Raw genomic sequence first — 24,585 nt, forward strand, 5'->3', positions numbered from 1 at the left:
AGTTTTGATAAAAAATAGGTCATATTCGGAAGGACGCGGTGGCAACATTTTCAAAAAATAGGACAAGTTTTTTACGCCAAAGCGTTCTGCGTAAAGATACCTTTTAGAAAACTATAAAATTGTTATATGTTCTTAATAAAAATTTTATTTTATTAATAAAAGAGTTAAGACACATTTTTGGCAAAAAAACGGCAAAAATCTAAAATTTTTTGAATTTTTAAATTAAAAAACGTATATTTTTGGATCTGTAAATAATATTGATCTGAAATTTTTTGTATATTATTGGAAATTTTGTTGTCTAACTAACAAGAAAAAATTGAGTCCATTTGGTCCAAAATTACGCCCGGTATTCAAAAAAAGGCGGACCAAGGTATGGTAAATTTTGTATCACTAAATTTTTAAATGCCTATAACTCGGATATTATAAGAGATAAGTAGTATGTCCAAGCATATTTTTTCAAGATCTCGTCGAGCGCTTTCACAAAATATAAAAATCTTTGTATTTGGGTGAAAAACAAAAAAATGGCACGAGTTTAAAAATTTTACATGTCGTAGGTACCCTACTTTGAGCCGCCACAGCGCCGTCCCTGGGGCATCTGCAGGGTTCATCTTCAAAACTTAAACTCGAATACTCCTTGGCTACGCTCACGCCAAATTTTATCCCGATCGGATCAGCCGTTTAGAAATGCCAGATTTATTTCCAAAAAATTTCCATTCTGCCCCACTGTGCAGAGCCATAGTAGTGTGGTTGGGCGACATTATGTCGGGGTAGATTGAGCTTGCTCATGATATCTGTCTTTCCCCAACGTGACTACTTTGGCAAGAGATTAGATAGCTCGAGTACTCCAGCAAAGTACTTGCGCATGGACCGGTCATAGCCAATGTGCAAAAATTGCCACCTGAGTTCTTCATTGAAGAAAAAGGGGCGATGGTAGACCGTTCTCAAGTCTACCCTGTGGATGAAAAAGACCACCGTGGGATAAGGCCGACACGGCAGGTGCTCACGTTAAAACTCTCGACAGTCTGACCACCGTAGTACCAGTGGTTCTCTGGCACGACTCCATGTGAAATCATCCCAAAAAAGTCCGAGGAATGAATTAACATCATCAGTTTATAAATGCGGCAGACTAGAGGTACTGGTAGCACCTCTATACTCAGGGATTGCAATACACCAAGATTGGGTCTTCATCAAGAAAATATGCCCCGGAGGGAGGAGAAGGGTATATATAAGTTTGTCATTCCGTTTGTAATTTCTATAATATCAGTTATCAGAAGACCCCAGATATCGGCGAGACCCGAAGTTATTGTTTTGTAATTCCCAAAATTAGGGATGGAAAATTGTGTGTGGAAAATTATGCAGGGATGGGAAAAAAATAAAAAATTAAAACAAAAATATTTTAAAATTTTAAAAATTAAATATATTAATAGGTTGATGTTTATAACTCTGGTACCAGACTATTTTTTGGTACTTCTTCGGCATTCAATATGTACTTTTTTAAGCTGTCTATAGTATTGAACCTAGAAACATGAAATTAAGCATGTAAAGTCCCAAGTAAATGAGAACCTATAACAAGTTAGAGTGCTATATTCGGCTGAGCCGAATCTTAAATACCCTCCACCAGCTACTTTTATATTAATACTTTTCTAATTGATCAAATATATGTAGAAATAAGTTTTCTCATGTCTTAAATAGAAAAAATGCCAAATTTAAACAGCTTAAATCTATTACAATTCCAAGATTTATTGAACATTACAAACGCCATTTTCTTTACATTTTAATAGCGCTTAGCGATATTTAGTAATTTGCATGTATGCGTGTGTGTGAAAGATTTAAGGATTTTCAAAATACATATATATAATTTTGTTCTACACAAATTGATATTGCAACTAGTTAAATACGGTTAAAGCGCTTTTAAAGGCAGGACCTAGTATTGGAGATATGACCAATTATAGACCGATCGTAAAAAAATCTTTAAGCAAAATTTCTGTACATAAAAGCTATATTTCAGTCAAATTTTGTATCTATATCGTAATTTTGTAATAAGTTATGAGTGTTTATGTGATTTTCTGAAGGAAAACTTGTATGGGACCGACCGCACCCATGTTATGAACCGATCGTGAAAAAATGTTGAAATAGAATTTTTGTATACAAAACTAATATTTGTGCCAAATTTTGTATCAATAGCTTTATTTGGTAATGAGTAATGTGCGTTTAAGAGATTTTCCTAAAAGGACCTTGTATGGGAGCTATGTATGTATGTATATAAAGAAAATTTAAAAATTCTGTATCTATATCATTTTTGGTAATGAATATTGTGCATTTAAGTGATTTTCTGGAGGGGACCTAGTATGAGAGCTATGACCAAATATGAACCGATCGTAAAACAATTTTATAGTATAATTTATGTATATAAGATCAATATTTTTGCTAAATGTATGGATACCAATATTTGGTAATGAGTTATGTGCGTTTAAGTGATTTTCGGGAGGAAACCTTGTGTGAGAGCTATGACCAAGGATGGACCGATCGTGAAAAAATTTTGAAATAACATTTATGTGTACAAAATAGTATTTATGCCAAATATTTTATGGGCATCACTATTAGGCAATAAGCTATGTGCCTTTAAGTGTTTTTTTGAAAGGGACCTTGTTGGGAGCTATGATCAATTATGGACCGATAGGAAAACATTTTCACAGTAATATTTCTGTGCATATAAGCAATACTTGTACCAAATTTTATATGGATATCTTCATTAACTTATGAGTTATGTGGTTTTAAGTGATTTTCGGGAGGGGACCTTGTATGGGAGCTATGGCCAATTATGGACCGATCGGAAAAACTTTTCACAGTAATATTTTTGTGCATATGAGCAATACTTGTACCAAATTTTATATTGATATCTTAATTTTGTAATGAGTTATGTGCGTTTAAGTGATTTTCGGGAGGGGACCTTGTATGGGAGCTATGACCAATTATGGACCGATCGGAGAAAACATTCAAAGTAATATGTCTTTATATATGGGCAATACTTGTGACAAACTTTATATGGATATCTTAATTTAGTAATGAGTTATGCGCGTTTAAGTGATTTTCGGGAGGGGACCTTGTATGGGAGCTATGTCCAATTATGGTCCGATCCAGAAAATTTGTTCTCTGAATGAATTCTATTGACATAAGATTTTAATTTGTAAAATTTTGTGAAGATATCGATATTGTGACGGAAGTTATTAACAAAAAACCCATTTTCCGGGAATATGTACTTTTGTATGGGAGGTATATGAAATTGTGGACCGATTCTGGCAATTTTCAGCAGGAGTCAAGATTTTGTGCAGAAACGAATGTTTGCTGACTTTCATGAAATTATCTTGCATAGTTTTCGAGAAAATTACACAGAATGTGTAAAAAATGCTTATTTTTTTCGAGGTTGTTTTAAATTTTGATTCATAACTTTTCCCGGTGTGAAGGGATTTTGCTCATTTTCAATACCAAATTGCTTAGGACAACAATGAATATTTTCGGTGAATTTGGTTTACTTCCTTTGCTTCGTTTTAACGTGAGCGTGTTTTAGGCAGACAGACAGACAGACGGACAGACGGACAGACGGACATAGCTAAATCGACTCAGAATTTGATAAGGACCCAGAATATATATACTTTGTTGGGTCTCAGATGAATATTTCTTGGTGTTACACACGGAATGACAAAGTCATATATACCCTCTTTCACCACTGATGGTGGTGGAGGGTATAAAAAGAGACATTTTGGTACTTTTTCGTTCTTCAAAAGATACTTTTTGAATTTTATATAATATTGGACCTAGATACATGAAATTAAGTATATAAACTAAAAGAGATCCTATAAAAGGGAACTTTTACTGCATTATTGAATATAGAATTTTTTGGTACTTTTTATTTTTCAACTGGTACTTTTTGAATCGTTTATAATATTGAAACTATAGACGCAAAATTAAATACGCAGCATACCGATTGGATGAAAATTTATAAAAGGCGACTTTCTGGTACTTTTTCGTTTTCCAATAGGTATTTTTTAGATTTTTTGTAATAAAATACGTATTGACGGTTTTTTTTTAATACACAATGGTGTATGTTGAAGGGTATATAAGATTCGGTACAGCCGAATACAGAACTCTTACTTGTTTTTATGTTAAAATAGTAATTTTTTACAGTTCTAATTCCTTCAAAATCACACCTCTTTTTTCGACTTAAATATATGCCAAATTATGTCTTAATATATATATTATTTTATTTATTGCAAAACCCAGAAAATAAAATCTTTAGCGTTTAATATTTCATTCTGTATATGAACAAAAAACTTACTTTAAATAAAATACTTAATGCAATATAGTCTAAAAATATACTTTTAATGTTATCATAAAAGAAAATTAAATGCTAAAAAATCGATTTTAAAACGTATTTTCTTTTAGCATATTCCTTTCCATCCTTTATTTATATTTTAACATTTTATTTAAAATCGATTTAAGATAAATATTGTTCTTCTCCTTCTCATCAATGTTTCATTTCAAGAGGGTAAATTAAGCGTAAAATTCGTATTAATCATAATAAATGTTGGAAAATACTCGCAATTGTTTTCATTTAATTTTACACAACAACAGCAACACAAACAACAACTAAATAAATAAACAAAGAAACAAACAATTTAGTCTTCAAAAATATACTCAAATTTATGTACATAAACAAACAAACAAACAAATAAATATAAATAAATAAATACGACTGCGAGTACATTAATGCAAATATTTATTGTATTTATATGAATGTATGGTTGAGTGTACTATATGTGTGTTAGGAAATGAAAATTGTACAAGTTCTTACGAGTTAATAATATACATATATTTACATACATACATACATATAAGTATGTATGTTTATGTATATGTATATTATGTATATGTTAAAGTATTTTTAATAAGTATGTATTATTATTATTAATGTTATTATTTTGCTTTTAATACATTTACCAAAGTATATTTATAAACGAGAAAGAGCTGATTCTTATGACTGTCTAGAGATTTTCTTATTATAGCATTAATAATTATTATTTGATTTTTAGTTCAAATATATATACATATACATATGTACATTGTACAATGTACATACAAACACAATATAGTATTCTAAATTTATACACAGTACATAGCGAAATCATGAACAAAATTTTAATTAAAACATGTTTCGAAATATACAAAATTTTCATCAAATATTTAAATTGAATTTATAACAAGGGGAAACTAAGTATTCAAATAGAAATTATGTTTGTTAAAATAATGAAGAATATTTAACTAGAATATAAGATTAAATCTTAATATTTCTTACTTTAGAATAACAATTTAGTAGATGATTAATAGAAATGTTAAAACTTTTTTTTTTGTTTATAAAATAAACATTAAAGAGATTAAGTTTGGGCAAATTAAGGAAGCATTTGTAAATGGTTGAAATAATCCTTAGTGTTCTATAAACTATTTGTCAATGCATAATTGAATTTGCGGAATTAATTTTAAAGTAACACAAAAAAAATAAACCATACACAAACTATATTACATATTTGATGATATAGCAAATATTTATATAAACTGGATTATAACTAAAATTTATTTATAAACATACAACAAACCAACCATTTAAGGTAAAATTAGCACTTGTACATATCTATATATATACATTTATTGCTAGTTAGTTTGTTTGTTTGTTAGTTAGTTAGTTAGTTAGTTAGTTAGTTAGTTAGTTAGTTAGTTAGTTAGTTAGTTAGTTAGTTAGTTAGTTAGTTAGTTAGTTAGTTAGTTAGTTAGTTAGTTAGTTAGTTAGTTAGTAGTTAGTTAGTTAGTTAGTTAGTTAGTTAGTTAGTTAGTTAGTTAGTTAGTTAGTTAGTTAGTTAGTTAGTTAGTTAGTTAGTTAGTTAGTTAGTTAGTTAGTTAGTTAGTTAGTTAGTTAGTTAGTTAGTAGTTAGTAGTTAGTTAGTTAGTTAGTTAGTTAGTTAGTTAGTTAGGTAGTTAGTAGTTAGTTAGTTAGTTAGTTAGTTAGTTAGTTAGTTAGTTAGTTAGTTAGTTAGTTAGTAGTTAGTTAGTTAGTAGTTAGTTAGTTAGTTAGTTAGTTAGTTAGTAGTTAGTGTTAGTTAGTTAGTTAGTTAGTTAGTTAGTTAGTTAGTTAGTTAGTTAGTTAGTAGTTAGTTAGTAGAGTTAGTTAGTTAGTTAGTTAGTTAGTTAGTTAGTTAGTAGTTAGTTAGTTAGTTAGTTAGTTAGTTAGTTAGTTAGTAGTAGTTAGTAGTTAGTTAGTTAGTTAGTTAGTTAGTTAGTAGTTAGTTAGTTAGTTAGTTAGTTAGTTAGTTAGTTAGTTAGTTAGTAGTTAGTTAGTTAGTTAGTAGTTAGTTAGTTAGTTAGTTAGTTAGTTAGTTAGTTAGTTAGTTAGTTAGTTAGTTAGTTAGTTAGTTAGTTGTTCGTTGTTGGTTAGTAGTTAGTTGTTGTTTCGTTGTTAGTTAGTTAGTTATTTTCGTTTTTTTTTTCGTTCTTTCTTCTTCTTTCTTTTTCTTGTAGTTAGTTTAGTTAGTTAGTGAAGAACTGTCAGTTCAGAGGTCCTAAGTCCTAAGTAACTTGTTTATAAATTGCAACATACTTCATAGACGTTTACTTAGAAAGTCAATGTGGATTTCCTGTCAATTCGGCTACATGATGCACCAAAATTCCAATTCCCTCTAGTAACTGTTTTTCTTGAAGAAAGTAATCAGTTTTCATAAAACTTAACTTAATATATTAGGACTCTAAATAAACGTTTTATATGTATCTTCTTACAACATTATTTCTTATATTCGTGCTAGAATTATCTAAAATTTGTATGATCATCATCACCTAATGTCTGCATAGTTTATATCTCTTAACAATAAAATATTCTAACTTACTTTTAATACAGGTGTTTACAAACGTAAGTTCATACATAAATATCCAAAAATAACAACTATTAAATGTTGTTGGTTTTGTCATATTTTTGTTAAATATGTATATATTGGTATGAGTATACTTAAACTAAAACGTGATACCACATACAGACATAAGTATTTTAATACATACAATTTGAAAAATAAACCCAGATACACAACTTGCAACCAAGGTTACTAATGATTTAGCACTTTGAGGCAAGAAATTCTATACATAGTAGAACTACCAACTAACAGCAACAATAGAAAACAAAGGAGTAAAACAAACACAAATTATAAATAAATTAAGGATATTTGAAACAACGTATGTTTAATGTATAAGTATGTATGTAAGTTGTTCGTTCTTTTAAGGAAAACTATAAAGAATATTATTTGTACTAAAAATAACTTTAAATCTAGTAGGAAATTTTGAAATAATGATAATAATTAGATAATAATATAACAATTTATGGTATGTTTAGTTTGAAGGACAAGAAACTAAAAATCATTCATTCATAAAATTATCATAATTTCATTATAAAACGTTATTGATGACCATATTACTTTCGTAAGGACTAAACAGTCCCTACTTTAAACGACATTTGTATTAAACTAAACAATACATTAAAGAGTCATGTCTGGACTTTAGTATAAATTATCAAAAACTTTTTGTTTCTTTTCAATAGAGAGACAAAAGTTTTAAATAATATTATTATAGTTATTCTAAGTTAATTTAATTTTACATACAAAAGTCACTTTAAATATAACTTAAGCTTTTGTTGTCTTTGTTAAGCAATGAATTATTTCCATTTATATAACAAGAATAATAGCAACAACATCAACATACATTTTGAAACTTTAAAAGACTTAAAACATAAAACGGAATTGAAAATGTAGCAAAAGTTTAAATATGAGTATTAAATGAAAATAAACTTGAAATGCACAGTGGGGCAGAATGGAAATTTTTTGGAAATAAATCTGGCATTTCTAAACGGCTGATCCGATCGGGATAAAATTTGGCGTGAGCGTAGCCAAGGAGTATTCGAGTTTAAGTTTTGAAGATGAACCCTGCAGATGCCCCAGGGACGGCGCTGTGGCGGCTCAAAATAGGGTACCTACGACATGTAAAATTTTTAAACTCGTGCCATTTTTTTATTTTTCACCCAAATACAAAGATTTTTATATTTTGTGAAAGCGCTCGACGAGATCTTGAAAAAACATGCTTGGACATACTACTTATCTCTTATAATATCCGAGTTATAGGCATTTAAAAATTTAGTGATACAAAATTTACCATACCTTGGTCCGCCTTTTTTTGAATACCGGGCGTAATTTTGGACCAAATGGACTCAATTTTTTAGACAACAAAATTTCCAATAATATACAAAAAATTTCAGATCAATATCGTTTACAGATCCAAAAATATACGTTTTTTAATTTAAAAATTCAAAAATTTTTAGATTTTTGGCGTTTTTTTGCCAAAAATGTGTCTTAACTCTTTTATTAATAAAATAAAATTTTTATTAAGAACATATAACAATTTTATAGTTTTCTAAAAGGTATCTTTACGCAGAACGTAAAGGCGTAAAAAACTAGTCCTATTTTTTGAAAATGTTGCCACTGCGTCCTTCCGAATATGACCTATTTTTTATCAAAACTTCAACTTTGGGCGACATGTTCTAAAATCCCAAAGCTGGGATCAAAAAACTGAAAGCAGTTTTGGAAACCTCAATATGTTTTCTATTTACTCCAAAAGTATTTTCCCAGCCCTGAAAGAAATGTGGATCCTATGGGCAAAAAAGTAAAAAATCCCATTTTTGGGATTTTCATTCCTATTTTTGGGAATTGCGGGATGCCCTTTGACCTTTTCAATTTTTTTTTGCATATTCTTATTTGAAATGACAAATTTAACAAGCGTTGAAAATTTCATTGAGTTTTGTTCATAAATAAAGATTTTGTCATATATTACATATTTGTTTAATTTCTAAAACTATGATTTATATCAAAATTTTAATAGGATCGCAGATAGCTACAACAATTTAGTCCATATTTATCCCTTAATATCATTTTTTAGTTAAATATGGAAATTCTCGACCCTTTACAAAAAATTTCAAGCCAATATCTCAATTACATTCAAAAATATGTTCATTTAAACCTGTGTCCTTTAATTTCATCTTTTTCATATTTTAGTATTAAGTATGACAGCACATATTTAAATCTTATATTTACCTATTTTCTATTTGTTTGCTTATCCTTATAATTGAAAGGTCCTATTATGCTTAAATTTTCAAAAATTTATAACTATTTTTTACCTAAATTTTTTCGACAGATCATTTCGTTCTGTTTCGTTTATGATCATGTAGGTAAAAATGTACAGGTAATGATAATTTCGATTCATTCACTAATAAGAAATATCAGTGACTGAATTACAGGTTACAGTAATATAGTCCTAAATGTTAATAGGTTGACAATTCGTAATTTTTTACTTTGGAATACCTGTATCGGAAATGACAAGAATTGGTATATAAGTAAACTTCTCAGATTTTAAGTACCATATTTAATAAATCTACAATGAAGATTACATTAAAGTACGAAGAGTTGTGTTCCGTTTTATGGAGTATATCTTCAAAAGGGCCAGAAAGAATTGAAGACATTTCAAATTATATAAAAACTACATATAGTAGAAAAGTAGACAAAACAGGCATATCAAAAATTGAAAACTTTTTGAAACTTTTTGATGTAAAAAGTAAGTCTGTGAATGGAAATCAAAAGAAATTTCGATTAAAATTTTGTAGTTGGATGGAAACTACTACGGAAATCTCAACTTACAACACATCAATAGGAGCGCCTTGCAAGTCATACGAAGACTTATGTTCAAGGTAAAAAAAAAGAGGGTCACACAAAAACTTTTTTCAATCTCAAATGAGGAAATTGCTGATACATTTAACGAAATGCTGAAAAAGGAAAACCAACATATGGATGTCGTACATATTGCAACTATTCTTCCTAATGCATCACCAAAACGACTTAAGCGAATTGTGGAAAGTATACCAACTCCAACATCATAATCAAGTTTTACTGAAGAGGAAGCAATAGCGCTTATGTTGGAACTGGGTCTCAGTCGAAATAAGTACCAAATATTAAGGAAAGCTCTGCATGAAAAAGGACACAATATATTACCATCATACAAGGCGATCCAGGAAAAAAAAAACAAACTATCCTACTAAATCAACAAAAAATAATGAAGAATTGAAAGAACTGAGAGCTGCGGAAAAAAGCAGAATCCAAGAAGAATTTAAAGTTCAGATGGGATTAAACATCGACAAACCACTTTCAAGTTGCGGTAGTACAAATGACGGTAATACGTCGAGAAGGTTTTTTCGTGATTTTGAAATTACTTCAAAAATAACTGGAATCGACAAGGAGTTGCTTCGAAGAGTTAAAACTATTTTAATGGCACTGAATAGTAAACATAAAATTAATGAAAATCGATTTGGGGAATACACATCTGAAATTTCTAAATTACTTGTATCTCTGTATCCATGGAGGGAACTAACACCAACAGTACACAAAGTATTGTGTCATGGTCAAATAATAATTGAATCGAATATTCTTCCACTTGGAGAGTTAACAGAAGAAGCCCAGGAAGCGAGGAATCGAGATTTTAAGCATGTTCAACTATTCAGCTCAAGAAAATGCTCCAGGCAATCACAGAATGAAGATATTTTTAATAGTTTACTTCTATCTTCTGATCCTGTTCTTTCAACTATGCGAAAAAGATGGATTTGTTATGAAACTCTATCATCTCAAAACAAGGAAGATTTAAAGGACTTATATTACCTTCTGGATATGTATACCGATATGACAGATTATTTTATAGAAAATAAGTAGTGTTAGGAATTAACTATATAAGTAGGTTGTAAGAATTAATTGTATTATGTTTACGATAAACAGTTCAAATAAAAAAAGCTATTATACTAACTGATGATATTGTATTAAATTGTGTTTTATATTTCGGTGGGCGGGAAAGGTAATTTGTGTGGGGTGATTTAGGTGTTGTTGTGCGTGGCTCATAATAAAATTATAATTTTTTTTATTTTATATACAATATTATAATAAAATAATTAACAAAATAATTTTTAAAAATTGTCCAAATATTTTATTCAACACCAAATGTATGTTCTGTCATACTTAATACTAAAATATGAAAAAGATGAAATTAAAGGACACAGGTTTAAATGAACATATTTTTGAATGTAATTGAGATATTGGCTTGAAATTTTTTGTAAAGGGTCGAGAATTTCCATATCTAACTAAAAAATGATATTAAGGGATAAATATGGACTAAATTGTTGTAGCTATCTGCGATCCTATTAAAATTTTGATATAAATCATAGTTTTAGAAATTAAACAAATATGTAATATATGACAAAATCTTTATTTATGAACAAAACTCAATGAAATTTTCAACGCTTGTTAAATTTGTCATTTCAAATAAGAATATACAAAAAAAAATTGAAAAGGTCAAAGGGCATCCCGCAATTCCCAAAAATAAGAATGAAAATCCCAAAAATGGGATTTTTTATTTTTTTGCCCATAGGGTCCACATTTCTTTCAGGGCTGGGAAAATACTTTTGGAGTAAATAGAAAACATATTGAGGTTTCCAAAACTGCTTTCAGTTTTCTGATCCCAGCTTTGGGATTTTAGAACATGTCGCCCAAAGTTGAAGTTTTGATAAAAAATAGGTCATATTCGGAAGGACGCAGTGGCAACATTTTAAAAAAATAGGACTAGTTTTTTACGCCTTTACGTTCTGCGTAAAGATACCTTTTAGAAAACTATAAAATTGTTATATGTTCTTAATAAAAATTTTATTTTATTAATAAAAGAGTTAAGACACATTTTTGGCAAAAAAACGCCAAAAATCTAAAAATTTTTGAATTTTTAAATTAAAAAACGTATATTTTTGGATCTGTAAACGATATTGATCTGAAATTTTTTGTATATTATTGGAAATTTTGTTGTCTAAAAAATTGAGTCCATTTGGTCCAAAATTACGCCCGGTATTCAAAAAAAGGCGGACCAAGGTATGGTAAATTTTGTATCACTAAATTTTTAAATGCCTATAACTCGGATATTATAAGAGATAAGTAGTATGTCCAAGCATGTTTTTTCAAGATCTCGTCGAGCGCTTTCACAAAATATAAAAATCTTTGTATTTGGGTGAAAAACAAAAAAATGGCACGAGTTTAAAAATTTTACATGTCGTAGGTACCCTACTTTGAGCCGCCACAGCGCCGTCCCTGGGGCATCTGCAGGGTTCATCTTCAAAACTTAAACTCGAATACTCCTTGGCTACGCTCACGCCAAATTTTATCCCGATCGGATCAGCCGTTTAGAAATGCCAGATTTATTTCCAAAAAATTTCCATTCTGCCCCACTGTGAAATGTAAAGTACTAAAGTGAACAAAAAATCTAATAATTAACATGTCTCGCCCTTTGCTACAACTTGTTCTAGTTTTTAATTAAAAAATTGTACATTACTGTTGTACAATACAAAATTCAGCAACAACATTTACAACAACATAACGACAACGAAATTTCATTATGTATTACAAAGGCAACAAAAGTGAGTATTTGCAAATATTACAACTGGAAAAAATACTATACGAAATTGAAATATGTACTTAAATTAAATTGTCAAGTGTTTAAATTTTCAAATGACAAAATTTTGTGATGTTAAAGTTGTCGTTATTGTTGTTTTATTTATTATTTACAGTATTACTATAACACCAGCTACAACAAGAACCGCAAACAAGGAGAACAAACGTACAAATTGAATTTCCTGTGTGTTTGTATTAAAGCGATAGAATGTGTGTCTGTGCTTGTGTATATTAAATTATACATACATACATGAGAGATAACCTTGAATTTACTTAATATTCATGTACTCTTACACAAGTATTTGTTTGTGTTTCCCTACTCTATGTTGAGTTTTAAAGGAATTTTATGCGTATGTCAAGCATTAATTAGGGCAATCACAGATTTACATAATGAACGAGTGTAATTTTTTTTTGTAATTGGATATATTTAATTATAGGTGCAATTAGTAAAATTATTTATTTTTTTATATTTAAAATTAACCACGTTCATTTTAATGATCAAGCCTTTTTTATTGTCAATATTTAGTCAATAATACTTAGTGGGAAAATTTACCAATCAACTGTCTACAACTTAATTACATTTTCATTTTCAAATTGTCACCAAGTTCATTTTAAATATTTAAACCCTTTTTAAATGATTTTCATTTCATTTTGTAGAATTGAGTTAAAGCGTAAAACGTGCTTGAAATAAGAAAAATATTTATATAAAAAAAAAACAAAACAAAATTCAAAGGAAATAAAATATTGTTGAGGGAAAGAATTGAACTAGAAACTTTTCTGAAAAAAAGGATTTTTATGCCGTTATTTCAATAAATAGATACTTATGGTGTAAGTATCTGTCAACAACGTAAGTTGACAAGTATTTCAAATCATTACCTATGGATTAAAATGACCAAATATTTTTTCGGGCATTACATATTTACAAAATCCTAAGACAAAGTCTACTGATTGGCTCCGTATTCAAAAGTTTTAATAATTGTGATAAAAATGTTAGTACATGAGTCCAAAGAACAGTACGAGTAGGTCAGGAATATGGTCGTAAATGGTTCAACAAAAGTTTTCTTCAATAATATTGCGAATATGGAGTCGATTTGATAAATTTTATAAGTTATTTACTATAAAACATTCACAATTAAGTTATATGATACAAAATACAAAAAACTCATAGTTCCACGTAGATCTGCCAAAAATTTACTATGAAAACTGTCTCCTTGATATAAACTGTTCCTTAATACAGAAGTGCCGAAAAGAAGCAGTAGTTTGTTCTTTAGAATATAGATTTCGTAGCAACATTATGGGGAATCCGCAAAAAATTCCATCGAATTATTATCTAGGAAAACCACTTCGCCATATTCCTGAAGAAATTAAGGTCGATAATGCTTGGAATGTTGTTGGAAATGTCTACATCTCTCCTTAATCATCGAAAGGCTTTTGTACAGGCTTTTCGTATAAGAGCAACAAGACTATACCATTCTCAATTTATGTATATCTTGTGGTCAGGGTTCTCGTAATATATATACATATTAAATCAAAATTTCATAATCACTTCAGGTTTTCGAGATACACATAATGTCATAAAGTTGAAAAAATGTTCATATATTTGATATCACTTAATTCTAGTGATATCGTCAACAGATATCTCAGCAAATACAAGGGATTTTTAAACAATTCAAAAATATAAGTACCTAAAGGTTGGGACAAATTGTGACATATAAGTTTGTCATAAAATAAAGGCGAAAATTATTTATTTTTCAAGCTTTTGGTTAAGAACTCGAAGAAGGAAGCAGATATAACAAAAATTTAACCTTTTTTATACCCATCACCTACGTGAGAAGAGTATATATAAGTTTGTCATTCCGTTTGTAATTTCCACAATATAATTTTCCGACCCTATAAAGTATAAATATTCTGGATCCTTATAGAAAGCGGAGTCGATTAAGCAGTGTCCGTCTGTCTGTCTGTTGAAATCAATTTTCTGAAGACCCAAAATTTCTTCGGTATCCAAATCTTCCGTAATTCTATCAGATATGCTTTTGGGAAGTTTCCTATTGAAAATCAGCAAAATCAGTCCATAAATAACTGAAATATGTTCAAAAATCTGAGACTACCTCTGAAAATTTACGCAACAATGAGATAAAGCAGTAATATGTTGGTAATACAGCTTATATTAGTTTGAGAGTGGTAATACAGTGTATAGGTAATATTTCTTTCTGCGCTAATAAAGTTTATATTTGTTTGTGTGTGACATATGTGCAAAGATACAAGTCGATGCAAATGATGCAAAAATTTAATTAATTGAAATACATTTTAAAGCCCTTGAAGAAAAAAGTATATCGCCCTACAGAAAATAAACCATTTAGTATAAAAAGTTTTGTTTCTAAGTCATTTTAACAATATAGGTAATTATTTCATTAATAAAACTTCAAACTGTTGAAATTGACTGCTAACAAAATATCCTGTATATCGATACGTATACTTATTAATACCATACACAATATTAAGTATACGTACGTAAAATAATAAAAATTGATGTGGAAATTTAAACCACTTTCAATTACGCTGTCTTTACGAACATATCCAACGTTATTTTTTCTTTAAAAGTTATAACAAATTATTCATTCACAAAACCTGTGATATGCCCCAATAAAGAAAACACATTTGATAATTTTAACCAAAAAAATCTGAATATGTTTATATATATGTTGAATATAGGTATATTTCTACGTGAAGGTGTTGCGCGGCAACAAGCTAAAGAAAACTCATTAAAATTTCAAAATGTTAAAAAGTGTTTTCACAACATTTTTAAAGAGACTTGCAAAAAAATATTTAAATAGCTTCTTGTAAAAGATACTTGGGTAATAAATAAATATTTCAAAAAGGAGGGAATAATTTAATTAATTTGTTTAAATATTTTCATTTAAAAAAAAATAAATAATTATATTTAATGTTTACTTTGCATATTGTATATAGAGATGCGATGGATTGTAATGTGACGCGTCGTTGTATGTCATAGAATTAGAATGTAATGTGATGTGATGACACTCATTAACTTAATGAGTTGTTATTTTCAGTAAAGTAAATAGCAGCAACAAAAAAAAGAAGAATGAATAAAATAAACTTTGTTAACAAAAATAACTAACTCTCTGACAGATTCTACACGTTTGTTAACACAGCCTCACTGCTGGCTGGCATTTTTAATGCCTGCCTGCTTTCGGTTTTGCCTTGTTTAATTAGAAAACAAAGTAGGTGAAGCTAATTAAGAGACCAAATACAATGACAAACAAACTGAATGTTTTAAGGGCCTAATTTGCACAATGAGTATTAGTTACTATTAAAAGGGAGACGATTGTTCTCCTCTACTGCTTTTAAAGCAGTCAGTCAGCCAGCCAGCCATTGCCTGCCACTAGCCATTGTTTGTTTATTTGTTTGTTAACAACATTATTTCATTTATTTATTATCCTGACTTTGGCTAAATGTTTTCATTTTTCGTTATCTGTTTGTGTGTTTTTTTTTAGAAGGGGACTTGTAATTGAGCTTAAGAGAGGAAATTGTTTGTCGTTATGTTTATGAGTATTTAGCAGGAAATTATTTACTTACCAAAACTACAATGGGTTTCTAACATCTTTTTGAGATTTGTTTTTATTCACCACATTTATTTAATTATTTTTTTAAAGCTCTGACAATTTCTTATTTTATTAATTCACTTAATTTTAGATTTTATTTTGTTTTCTTTTTTTAGGAAGATTATGTTTTGTTTAAGTTGCACGAACACGTCATACTTTATTTTTTTATTAAATTAATTTATTTATTTATTATTGATTTCTTTTGTTATTTTAAATAATATACTTTTGTGTGTTTTTTTTGTTATTTTTATAATTTGGTTTAAATTATTATTTAATACACCTTGATGGTGTTGCTCTAAAGAAATTTATTGTATGTATTTTAGAATAAAATGCTGCATCATTTGAGTATATTTAATATTTTGTGGGTTTTTATATGAATATTTGCCATGACTTGACTATTTCAGCTAAATGATGTTTGCAGTAGGATAAAAGGAGTAAAAGGGGTTTAAACTTTTGAAATTGAATTTTATTTTTTTTTTAATAGCATAAAGGGCGTACTTTCTGTTTAGTATACTACATTATTGTTGGAGCTATTTAAGTGTTTATATATTCAAAAATATTTACTTAAGATTCTACAAAGTTTCTATCCATACCATATATTATGGTAACGAAAATAACTTTACTAATATTATATTCACTTTAGCAATTTTTATGTTCATTTTATATGGTTAAATTTTTATATATACAATTTTAAACTAAATCATATAAAACCGGTTTACATTTAAGTATAATTTGCGTCAAAAATAACTATTATGTATTTCGGTTCCGAAAAGAACCCAGCAAAAACTCGGTAATGACTTTTAGTTACTTAGTCTTATAATAACTTTCATGTAATCAGATACGTAAGTACTTTATTTTGAGTTTTGCCATTTTATTTGCGCAATTTTTTTGTATGTAAAACTAATCCTTTTGTTTAACTCCCTATTTGTAAGTACTTATTTAACTAATTATTTGTAAGTGAACGTGGTAAGTACTTGTTTCTAATGTCATTGCTACATATTGTTAAAATAATGAATTGAAATGCTAATGATTAAGCGGCTTTTGTTAACATTTTAGCTCATTACTTTTCAATGTAGGTACTTTTCAATGTAAATATTTGAAAATATGGTAACATTGTTGAGAAAATATGAATTTTTATATGGAAGCGAAAAGGCAGCAATCTCCAAAAGTGTGTGTAAGCAACAAGCTCCCGTGGAGAATGCTGTCTTTGTTTCAATCGACAATGTTGAATAACGATATTTATTGGCTAAACGCGAATTTGGTATTGATCATACAGATCATAAACGTTCAGCAAATAAAACCATATGGCATCTTTAAATCAGTTTATTAAAATGTGGAGATAACTCAATAAGCCACAAAATTAAATAAAAATGTTGAAAAAGCCATTTTACAAAATAAGTACATATTAAAAAAAAACAAAATAATTAAAATTATGATCTCTTTAAAAGATTTATTACTAAACTTTTCTCAGAAATTTTTTAAACGTTTAATGAAATATTATTATAGTGATATCATAAGGAAAACTTGAAAAAAAAAATCACTAAAACCTAAACAATTTGTAATAATTGGAAATAGAGAAGAGACTCCTATTTTTGAAGAACAAATTCAACAAGTGATTGATTTTTTAGTTAAGCAGTCTCTTAAGGAGATGTAAAGAATAAATAATTAAAAATATACTTAAATAAAATATATGTTTAATATTAATATAAAAGAATATTTGTATGCTGTATATTCCACTCTCGCAAAAGTAATAATGTCTACTAAATATTTTATACACTAATCTACATAAATAATTAAGTAATGATTTTCTTTTACATCCCTCAGTCTTTATCATCTAATAAGTTCATCATATAAAATGTTTAATGAATAATATAATTTGTAAACCATTTCGGTTTTTTAGGTCAAAAATGAAGTACATACAATTAAAATTAAGCATTGAAAACAAGTACTCAGTAAATACAATTACTATTGTTTAAATAGTACAACATACTTTAAGGAGCTCCTAATTATAACAAACATTTGCTAAAACATTGTAAAATAACAACATTACAAAATTTATTTACACTCAAACACAAACTTTATCATAATTTTAGTATAATGAAATCGAAAGAAAAACTAATTTTTATAATGTTTTTTTTCTTCATTTCACAATTTGCTTTTAAGATTTTTAAATTAAACTCTTAAACATGTACAGAGACACAATCAAACAAACACATATACACAAGGCACGTTCACTTTTTAGGTAATTGTATTGGTTTTGTTGTCGTAGTTGTTATTTTTTTTTCTTCTAACATAAACATTGGAAATTTATAACATTGATCTGGTTAGTATGTGTATGTATGTATGTATGTATGTTGTACGATAGTAATAGTAACGTTATTATGCTTGTATACATATATTGATACCGATATATTCTTATATACTCGTCGTATGTATCTTCTCTATACATGAATGGTATAGCAATTTATGTTGGGACATTACGTGATTTCATTTTATTTTGTTAGGATTTTGTATATATTTTTCCACTTGCTGTTACTGTTGTTTTTTTTTTTTTTGTGTAACTGTTATTGTACTTTAAAGAAGGAAGTGTACAATATTATTTTTATTAGTGTTTGATATTGTTTTGTATGTTTTCCGGCGGAGCTTTTTTAACGTATCCAACTTAACCGTTCTGTGTTTGAAATGAAACTAAACTCAAGTGAAATCGTCTGGTACCGACTCAACTCGTTTCTGCCTCATCACAGCAATAATAATACGCAAACACTCACACACATTAACACAGACTCATAGGAAAAGGCAGAAGAAGCAGCAATGTATATGTATTTATGTTTATACAACCAACAACAAGAACAACAGGCAACACCACTTACTAATATGGGCCAAATTCAACGAAAGTTTTTTTCTTCTTGTTTTTTGTTACAATTTTATTTAAACTTGATGCTAATGTTGCAATGAAAAATGCTTAAAACAAACAAAAAACACACCATACAAAAGCTTCAAATGACAAATGCAACAATTGTATAATAAATAGAAAAGGGAAAACCGTAAAATAAATTAACTTATTTACTTTATACCTAAATAAAATCTTATTAAATAATTGAAATTTCTGATATTAAGTAATTAATAATGGACCATTATCTTTTATATTAATAACTAGTGCTTTTGACATGTTTTCTTTTTAAACATAAATCATATTAAATAATTCAAAATGCATTTTAAGTAAAATTTTCATTAATTTCATTAAATTGTAGAGTCCTGCGTTGAATTACTCTTCTCTACCACTCATTACATTTCTCTCACTCACGACCTTTTATTCTCTATTACTTTTAAATATTGGGAAATTGTACGTTTTAAAAAGCTCTTTTATTTCTTCTGTTTCCTCTCGTGTGGCAAATCAGCTGTTTGTCGGTTCGTTCATAACGTATACGCTTTTGTGTCTGCCTTAACAAAAATTGTGTTAAATTTTTCTTTTAAGGTCTTTAATCACGATTGACAGCTGAACTTTAAATACACATACAAACTCACATACACTCGTATATTTTATATACATTTGGATGACTGTTTATATGTATCTGAACAATGTATGTGTAGTACAACAACATACCACTACTGACCAACATTTGAAATGTATCTGGTTGGTTTAAAAAGAAAAAAATCATTATTACTAGTTTATTTGTTTGTAGTTTTTCTTAAAAATAAAGGAAGAAAATGTGAAAAAGACAACAAAACTGGGAAACACACTTCAGTTTTAATGAATTGATTTGTCAATTTTCGAAAATCCTATTTTCAAAGGAATTTGGTTCTTAGTTTTATTTCAAAAAGGATTCGTTTGAAATACTTTAATTTTTAAATAAATACTTAAATTTAAACTTTTCGCTAAAAACGAATTTTTGTGCGATAGTAAGCGAAAATAAGTAAATTGATATAAAAAAATGTATTTAAAATGCAATAACTGATTTAATCAACAAATAATTGTCTTTCTTTAAAAACTGGTTCAAATCGTATCCTCGTGGCATAACATCTATGGACCCTGTAATGCTTTTAAATATCTGGTTTATAGATCAATTTCTACACCAAAGAATTGTTTTGGATTCCCCTGAGAAGTTTCCTGAATGGCCGGTGCCGGTGTATTTCTTATTAACCAACTAACTCACTAGCTTTCTATAGACATTTGACAAGCCACCTTAATTTTATATAAATATTGCATTTCTAAACGGCTAGTCTGGTCTAAACGGCTTATCATTCAAAATAATAAAATGTAAAATCCTGCAATTCCGAAAAATTGGAGCTATGAAAATACTTTGGGGATAAATATGGAACACATCAAGGCTTTTAGTTTTTTAATCCCAGCTTTGGGATTTTAGAACATAAGGCTGACCCAAAGACATATGTTTATACCAAGATATTTCCCTTAAAGATACCTTTAGAAAGTTTTAATAAAAAAAAAAGAATCAACGCACTTTTTGCTCCAAAAAATGGCAAATATCTACAATTTGTTTAATTTTTAAACTAAAAATTGTTTAGTTTTGGATCCATAAATGCTATTGCCCTTAAATTGTCAATTGTCTAACTAACAAAAAATTTAAATTCATTCGGTTCAAAATTACGTCCTATATTTGGAAAAGAGTGGACCAAGGCAAAATTTTTAAATTTCAATTTTCAAATGCCTATATACAGCGTTGTCAACTATTTTATACCAAAACGCGCTGTCCATTTACTCAAAACGCGCTAAAAAGCGCTATAATTAAATGTAAATATAAGGTCACTAAATATATATATATAAATAATATATAGTGTAACCTGGGTGCCTCGCTACCCAATGAAAGTTAAGTATAAAATGTTTATTACTTTTATAGTTAAGTACTAAGTACCAATAATCTCCCTTTTATAAATTCTCATTTTATAAGAACCGTGTGTCATTTGTTTCAGATCCCCACTGTAGAAACTTTAAAACGTTTGATTCTTGTGCGGATTCTTATTCAGTCAGAATTCTGCATGTTCAATATTATAGTACCATTTGAAGGACGAAAAAGTTTAAATTTACCTTTTTCCCCCGTGTATCCGATCCTGTGTATGTATATCACATATAAAACTCAAACGACTCAAATCTGCATTCATTTGTTCCAGAAAAATTGTGCTTTCAAAAAGTACCAAACAATTTACCCGAATTTGGTCCTACACTGAAAATAATCCCTGGTCAACTTTACGAAAAAAAATTTCGTAACTTCTATTTTCGTAATATTTACAAAAATTTCGTGTATAATACGAAATATTATTTAATAAAACCCTTTTCTATTTTTACGAAAGTACGAAAACCTTTCGTAATATTTTTTTCTTAAATTTTAGCGAAATTAAATATAATGATATTAATTAAATTATCATTAAATAAAACTACAACATTTTTATAAAATTTAAGAAAAAGTATAATATTATTCACGAATTATTTTAATAAAAAAAATAAAAATTCGTGTGGAAAATAATTTTGAACTAAAATTAGAAAAATTATGTATTTTAAAATGAACAAAAATGTTTGCATAAATTAATATTTGGTAAATTTTACCATATTTATTCAAAATTCACTTTTTTCAATTTATGTAAATTAATTTTTCCAAGATTATTTTGCATTATACTAAAATAATTCGTACAATTTCGTATATATTACGAAAGAATTTCGTGGTGCGAAACAACGAACGATTCGTACAATGTACGACATTTTTCGTATATATTAGGCATGGATTTTTTTCAGTGTATATAGGCCCTAGTTCCCGAATTTCAAAATAATATACCAATAGTTTATTTTGTGTGAGTAAATTAAATATTTTTTCAAATTTTATAAAAATTGGCTCAATGAGTTTGAATAAAATTATATTTCCCGTATTCCCCTTTTTGGTACTTTTTTCTTCCCAATGAAATATAAACTATTTGGTTTCCATAAATATTACAGAGTTAGTCCGTAATTTAATAGGTATACGTCAATAAATCGAAAAAGTTTTTTTAATGTGCTAAAAAAGTACCAAAAATACAGTTTTCTCTATTTTACACCCAAAAAGGACTGCATTTTAAAAAAGTACGAAATAGCGAAATAGTTGGAAGATATGTCCAAAACATTTAAAAAATTTTGATTTTGTTTATTAGTTAAAAAGTTATAAAGTACTAAAAAAGGTACCAAAATCACCTTTGTTACTCATTTTTACCACTTAAAAGTACGAATTTCAAAAAAGTACCAGACACCCATCTGCTCATTTTAAGAGTAGATACAGGTGCATTTTTTGTGTCACTAAAGCCCCCTTCACACGAGCACACAAGTAATATGATCTGTCAAAATTTTGTGTAGAAGAGAACGGATGGGATCGTCTAAACGCAATATGTAATGAAACCATCACACATTGAGAGAAAATACGGATGGAAAATTTGACAGTCGTATGGCTCTCTTCATTTTTTGAAATGATTCAAAAAACAAACAAGTCGCATTAGATCAGGGATGTATTTTTATGTAAACACATACAAAACAAGTTAGAGTGCTATATTCGGCTATGCCGAATCTTAAATACCCTCCACCAGCAAACTACTTTTTATTGAAACCCATCTAACTATCTAATTTTTAGATAACTTGCCAAAATTTTTGTCGAACTAATTTTGATTAGGTCCAGAAAAATGTATATTAATACGCCAGTTCGAAAACATTTTAATAGAATGATGTATCTATACACAGAATATGGGAGTTTTGACCAATTATGGACTGATCAGGAAACAATTTCGTATAATGATTTATATGCAGAAAAAGATCAAGTCTAATTTTACTCCAATAGCTTTATTAATCAATGAAATATGTGCGTTTAGGTGACTTTAGGAAGTGGACTTTATATAGGAGCTATGAGCAATTAAGGGCCTATCCGGAAAAATTTCGCAGAGTGATTCATATGTGCTCAAATCATATTTTATCAAGATATCTTTATTTGATAATTAAATATGTGCGTTTAAGAGATTTTTTGAAGTGGACCTATTACCAAATATGGACCGATCCAGAAAAAATTTGGTACAATGTTTTATATGCCTATCCGCAAAAAAATTCGTAGAGTGATTTATGTTAAGACAAAACATATTTGTGTCGAATTTTCTCAAATTAACTTTATTTGATAATGAAATATGTGTGTTTAAGTGACTCTCTGAAGTGGACCTTATATGGAAGCTATGACCAATAATGGACCGATCCGAGAAAAAAGTGGTAGAATGATTCATATGTACACAAAACTTATTCAAGTCGAATTTTACCCCTATAGCTTTAGAATTCAATGAAATATATGCGTGTAAGTGATTTTCGGAAGTGGACCTTATATGGGAACTATGACCAATTATGGGCCTATTCGGGAAACATTTCGCAAAGTGATTCATATTTGGACAAAACATATTTGTGTCGAATTTTATCAAGAAAGCTTTAGTTGATAATGAAATATGTGCTTTTAAGTGATTTTCGTAAGTGGACCTTATATGGGAGTTATGACCGATAATGGACCGACCCGTAAAAAATTTATAAAATGATTTGTACGTACACAAAACACATTCAAGTCGAATATTATCCCTATAGCTTTAGAATTCAATGAAATATATGCGTTTAAGTGTTTTTCGGAAGTGGACCTTATATGGGACTTATGACCAATTATAGACCTATCCGGAAAAAATTTCGTAGAGTTATTCATGCTTAGGCAAAACATATTTGTATCGAATTTTGTCAAGATAGCTTTACTTGACATTGAAATATGTACTTTTAAGTGATTTTCGGAAAAGGGCCTTATATGGGAGCTATGACCAATAAGGGACCGATCCGTAAAAAAAATAGTGAAATGATTTGAATGCACAAAAACCATATTTCTGTCGAATTTTATCACGATAGCTTTAGAATTCAATGAAATATATGCGTTTAAGTGATTTTTGGGAGCTATGACCAATTATGGGCCTATCCGGAAAAAAATTCGTAGAATGATTCATGTTTAGGTAAAACATATTTGTGTCGAATTTTATCAATATAGCTTTACTTGCCATTGAAATATGTGCTTTTAAGTGATTTTCGGAAGTGGGCCTTATATGGGATCTATGACCAATTATGGACCGATCCGTAAAAAATTTTGTAGAATGATTTGTATGTATACAAAATAGATTTGTGTTGAATTTTAACCCGATAGCTTTATAATTCAATGAAATATATGCGTTTAAGTGATTTTCGGAAGTGGACCTTATATGGGAGCTATGACCAATTATGGACCTATCCGAAAAAAATTTCGTAGAGTGATTTATATTTCGACTAAACATATTTGTGTCGAATTTCATCAAAATAGCTGTAGTTAACAATGAAATAT

The 24,585-nt window shown here is 28.6% G+C and overlaps 1 protein-coding gene across 4 annotated transcripts in view; it reads right to left on the bottom strand.

Moving 5' to 3' along the window:
- Nucleotides 1-18,908, bottom strand: part of LOC119604934 (dipeptidase 1) — a 55,511-nt gene extending 36,603 nt beyond the window's left edge. Inside the window, exons 1-2 of one of the 4 annotated variants that reach the window (XM_037957867.1) lie at nt 18,713-18,908; nt 16,206-16,386 (exon numbers count right to left, since the gene is read on the bottom strand). The gene's annotated coding sequence lies outside the window, so the exon portion shown is untranslated. Of the gene's footprint in view, nt 1-16,205; nt 16,636-18,636 lie in introns of all 4 variants that reach the window. The other 3 variants (XM_037957859.1, XM_037957850.1, XM_037957844.1) reach the window with 3 other exon arrangements.
- Between the last annotated feature and the right edge of the window lie 5,677 nt (nt 18,909-24,585).

This window comes from Lucilia sericata, unplaced genomic scaffold (assembly GCF_015586225.1).
Source record: "Lucilia sericata isolate MDLA Ls3-8-SP2 unplaced genomic scaffold, ASM1558622v1 Contig000014F_arrow, whole genome shotgun sequence".
In the NCBI taxonomy this organism is placed as follows: Eukaryota; Metazoa; Arthropoda; class Insecta; order Diptera; family Calliphoridae; genus Lucilia; species Lucilia sericata.